The sequence below is a fragment of the Salmo salar genome, chromosome 14, assembly GCF_965601325.2.
Source record: "Salmo salar chromosome 14, fSalSal1, whole genome shotgun sequence".
Classification (NCBI taxonomy): Eukaryota; Metazoa; Chordata; class Actinopteri; order Salmoniformes; family Salmonidae; genus Salmo; species Salmo salar.
Genome location: NC_138304.1, coordinates 74,825,001 through 74,830,881, shown reverse-complemented (window position 1 = coordinate 74,830,881; position 5,881 = coordinate 74,825,001).

Sequence of the window (5,881 nt, the reverse complement as noted above, 5' to 3'; positions counted from 1 at the left end):
GTGCTGAAGCGCTTAGCGTGTAAAAGTCGTTTGTCCTCAGTTGCAACACTCACTACCGACACTCACTACTTCAGCACAAAAACTGTTCATTGGGAGCTTCATGAAATTGGTTTCCATGGCCAAGCTGCCGCACACAAGCCTAAAATCACCATGTGCAATGCCTAGCATCTGCTGGAGTGATGTAAAGCTCGCTGTCATTGGACTCTGGAGCAGTCGAAATGCATTCTCTGTAGTGATGAATCACGCTTCATCATCTAGCAGTCAGACGGATTAATCTGGGTTTGGCGGATGGCGGGAGAGTGCCACCTGCCCGAATGAATAGTGTCAACTGTAAAGTTTGGTGGAGGAAGAATAATTGTCTGGTGCTGTTTTTCATGGTTCAGGCTAGGCCTCTTAGTTCCAGTGAAGGGAAATCTTAATGCTACACCACACAATGACATTCCAGACGATTCTGTGCTTCCAACTTTGTGGCAATGTGTGTATATATAGCATCCTGCCTGGCCCTTTTCCTTATGAGAGTGTTTTTTACCCTCAAAAGTCAATAAAATGTATAGAAATTCTGTTGATGCACTGCAAACATGGGCTACATCAATGCACTGGCGATTTTAGTATGTAAATCTTGGTGGGGCAAAAATAAAAATTGGGGATACATGCCAGCAAAGCCCCTACACAACACAACACTAAACAATACATAAATTGCACTTTAACGGTGACAAACGGTGCCCACAAACTGTTAGGGCCTACATAAAGCTGTCCCAACAGCAGAGTCACAACAGCAGTCCCAACACCTTACCACTGCTACACCTGGCTATCAGTGGCTATCGGCAGAACCTTGTCTGGCAGTGAAACAGTTCATTCAGCCTCATTTACTGCCTTTTAAAAAAGCATAGCTGATATGTATAACTTGCTTAAACAAATGTGGTTTCTATTGACATTTGAGATCTACAAACTATGGCATAAAGGGACGACAAGCGGATAAGAGGCAATCAGTAATTTCGATTAAGGCATTAATGAGCGAGCAAGGACGGACGTAGTCAATACAGCTATTTGTTCAGCACTTTTGAAATGTACAGCGACAGAATTCAGAACATAGGCCATTCTTATAGTGATCTCCCTGTACACCAAGTCAGAACCTTAGGATAAATGAAGAGAGCATATAAGCAGACAATGAAAGCTCTTACAATATTCGATGATTACATTTCTCTAAAACAGGTTATAGGCTACATGTGCACCACCAAATCAGAACAGTAGACAAAATTAAAAGGGAAAGATACACCAAATTCTTAGGGTGAGGCACATGGGCTACTAACAGCTTACTACACAACATACAATCAGTATTACTTTCTTAGCTACACATATCTCCCTGGCATATTCCATCATTTATGCAGCAGCATACAAGACATTTTTGGACTCACCTTGCTGTACTGTGCTCACTTGAACAGGAAGGTGGCCCGGTGGTCCTTCGTGGGCAAATTTTGTCAACAAACTTTGTCATCAAAGTCTGCCATTCTCTGGATGTATGGCGCTTTCAAGACAACTGGTAACTGTGACAAAAACAAGGTTGAATCATGATGACGTCAGTGATCTTCAGGTCGTAGCTCTAGAAAGAGGCCGAGTTCCCGACTTACAATTCCGAGTTGGATGACCGTTCAAAATGTATTTTTCCTGTCGGATATCTTTTTCCCAGTGTTACCAGTTGTCTTGAACTCACTGAAGTAAGATTTCTCAGTTCCGAGTTAACCGTTGTTTTGAGCGCGGCAGAAGTCCTGTTGGATTGACAGCATGGCCAATGTTGAATGTTTCTCATTTTAAACTTGGAAAAGAGACCCTTAAACCCAGATTTAGACCACACATCCACTCCACTGAATAGCAGGCTAGTGATTTATTTGCAATGCCGGCAGTTGGCCACTGATTCCTTTCAAACCACTCATTGTTGAATTTGCCATTTCCAACTTGTTGTGTAATGTTTATGTCCAATGGCCGATTAGCACAGATACATTTTTATCTATAATTTATCTTCAGTATTTCTCTTCATATGACAAGGATTAAAAAGGATTTGCCAATAGATTGTTGACTTGATTCATGATGATGACTGCTAGCTAAGATCAGTCCAATCAAAGCTACTGTTGATATAATATGATTTGATGTCATTTTATCTATGGCCAATGACCTTGAGCCTTCTTGGATGGGCACTTCTAATGTAACTCTATGGCAGCACCCAAGGGGCTTGAATTTTCGAGCTCTACCCTTAGATTTGGCGGTGACCCCATGAGTGACAGAACAATGAGCCGATCACTGCGCAACTAGAGAACATTACCAGCCCCTACACTCCGTATTTTCCGCACTGAGCTAGGCTGAAACACCTGCATTTTGGAGGCGCCTTACACAAGAAAGCAAAAAAGAGTCCATGTTTGTATGCGGCTTTATTAACGCAATGATTTAAAAATAATAATAATAATAATAATAATTTACATTGTAACATTGTTTGCAAACTGATATGTGACATATATTAATGACAAAATATCATGCAAAACAGGCAAACATTTCTGTCTCAAAACAGGTGAGGCTCGGCCCTGAATGACTGCATTACTGGCTTTAAAGGTTTTGAAACCCCATCTTAGAAATTGAGCAAAATCTTGTGGGAAATATTTCAAATCACTATATACGCCGAAAATATTATTGAAGATGCATAAATTAAACATCCAAACGCAACATAAGCGGTCTACACTCGCCCTCTGCCTCAAAATTAATTTATTCGCTCGTGCTTCTTATCAGTCTATCCACGTTAGTTTTCTCAGTCAGTCTTGTTAAAACAGTGTTCTCTATTTCATAGCGCATGCGTAGTAGTCTTTTGTTGTATACTTTTGCATGTATTTCCCACAGTGTACCGCTAAACGTACTGGTCTCGTCTGGTAGCGCGGATGAGAAAAGAATAGTGTGACATTGCATGTGGTTTGCTGCTGTCTGCAAGGTTCTGAGATTGTGACATACGACCTGCCAAGTGTCTGCTTCTCACGCTGGTATCTTGGCAACGTGTGTCGCGCGTGTGTGTGTGTGTGTGTGTGTGTGTGTGTGTGACTAGAGGTTGGGGAGGAGGGAGGGGGCGGGTCGGTTTGATAATGAACTTGAGTCATCTCATCACGATTCTGAAAGTCTCTTGTCAACTGCGATGGATCCGGGTTCCCATGCATTGCTGGGAGAAAAACGGGGCCATTGTGTATTATCCATAGCCCATTAGCCTCACTTTTAAAAGGAGCCCCGTGGTCGAGAGCGGTTTAGGCAAAACATGAAACAGTGGCTGTATTTATAAGGTGGTTTCCAGGAAAACACCCAAAAATTGAGAAGACAAGGACATCTTTTTTTCATTTATTCAAATCAACAATAAGGGGTGAGCCAGTAGCTACAATGACTGTTTGGTGGATTCGCCCCTTATTGAACAAATAGGCTATTCAAAGGGGTTTCTTAGCCCCAACCCCATGTGTGATTATCATGATAATCATGCAGCCAGCCCAGACTGCCTCCCACAAACTCGCATTCTTGGAAGTCTGAACTTGGCTGACAGTTTAAACGCACTGTCCAACCCCTACGACCTAACGGACGCTCTAGTTTGCTATGCGTGAATTGTTTCTGGTGGACCATTATGAAATATATTAATTCATGCATAAGAATATATTTCCCTTTGGTGTTCTTCTCCATCAATAATTGTATTTATTTATCCAAGCCTATATCTTAGTTATAATTCACAACGTTCACATGAATATACCCCAGTTGAATGTAGTTCTAAGCTATTTTGGTTACTTTTGGTCCAATATAGACCTCAGTATGTAGTCATAAGCTATTATACGTTTGTTTGTTTGATGATTGATGTGTATTGGCCAGGGCCAAACGTGTGTGTGTGTGTGTGTGTGTGTGTGTGTGTGTGTGTGTGTGTGTGTGTGTGTGTGTGTGTGTGTGTGTGTGTGTGTGTGTGTGTGTGTGTGTGTGTGAGAGAGAGAGAGAATGCGTGCGTGTATGTATGTAAGTGATGCGGGAGTGGGGAGGGGGTTGGAATGTTGCGACAGGTCCACATTGTCACTCCACGGATTTGTCTGGTTAATTTCAGAGGGTGGGGACAACGATGTTACCGCATTGAGTCACAAAGGGGTGGGCCTTGGCAATGGTATATGATTTCTGACATACGAGATCCAGACCATAACCAGTTTGGAAACGGTCGTATTGTCAGGTTGGAAGGCTAGGAAAACGGACAGCCCCAACTCTGCCTTTTACAAGGGGGAGGACAGGGCTGTCTGTGTGGGGAAATATTGCTACTACGATAGCTGTGAAGAAACAGTGGGACCCGGTTGATTTAAAACGAATGGATGGTCCCAGGCGACGTCACCATCAACCGTCGCCTCGAAGCTCGAGAATCTGCTGATATTATTCTGTAGGTGCTCATTTCGTTTACATCGCTCTGCTCATGCAGACAAGTCGGCAGTTGTGAGAGGCACGTGACAACCCCACTAGATCCACCCTTGTCTTCTGAGGGTAAGAGTCGAACGTTATGGAATGAAATAACAACATACAGGCCTTTTTGTGACCGATGTTGCCAGCGCAATGGCTTTATGCATATGGTAACTGTTTGTTCTACATTCTGTGTATGAGTAATGCATTGTAGGTTCGGTGCTTGGCAAGAGGGATAGTCGCAGTCAATAGGGAACTATATAATTGAAAGGGAAACAACGATTTGTGGATTAAATCGATAGTTAAATAACACTTGTACATTTTCTAATATTCACAAAACAGATGGGCTCTTTTCTCATGGGAAGGTAGAATGTGACCAACACAATAAGTATCCCAGCACATGTAAGCCTTCTGTAGCCTATTGTTATCATGGAGATGCAGATATGATGAGAGTAGCCTATGTGAGCGAGTGCGCATGATTCATTGGGCTATGTTGGATGATGCTATTCAGGGTAAGTTTGCCTTGGGTACGGAGTTGGACGTTTTGCTGGTGTGTTCTGCGAATGTATGGCTGGTATAGCCTACATAGGCTCACTTCATTTGGGAGATGATGAGAAGTACTTATTTATACTCGCATGCTTTTCGTGTCTGGTATTTGCAGACTTATTTGAAGCTTTGTGGGGAAATCTATAAACGACCATGAGTTCCTCTCACAAATGCCTTCTTATTGTGTGGTCTGTGCAGTGTTTGCGCCATATGGTGATCTAATGGCAAAACGAAAACCGATAGTATAGGCCTTAGGCTATACCATGATTACACACTCCATATACTCCCAATATGACGGAATAAGCTATCACTGTATAGGCCTAGACTACCAGATATAGGCCTACATTCAAACTTGCCTTGTCTGCCTAGGGATCAATTAAATCTAAGACAACTTCTTCAACACACTATAGGCTATCATGCAACTATTTTTCTGAATTCTTGTTTAATCTATAGGCATATGTCTTCGCGTGTGGCTATGGAGAATTGAGCAAGGCTACCCAGACAATCCAAAAATAATATTTGTATATATTTGCTATGGACTTTTAGAAGGTTAGTGCATAAAATGGCCAAGAGTAAAAAGCATGTAAAAATCAGAGATGATTACATGATTACATGAAGCCAGCTGCCCACGGACACAACCCATTGGCTCGAGCAGCATGGGGATTATAGAGCAAAGCCCTTATGGGTCCTGTTACGTAAATCGTGCTTAACCTTTTTGGGGACGAAAAAAGGGTGATTTCAAACATCTAATGTGCACTTTCTGTTTTCTGAAACAGACGACCTTGTTATATGAATGGTTTACTTCCCCAACAGAGCGTCAGCATTTTCTCATGGCTATTAGTCCAATTTTTGCTTCGCTTTCACAACCGGCATGTAATTGGAAATAAATTGCGCA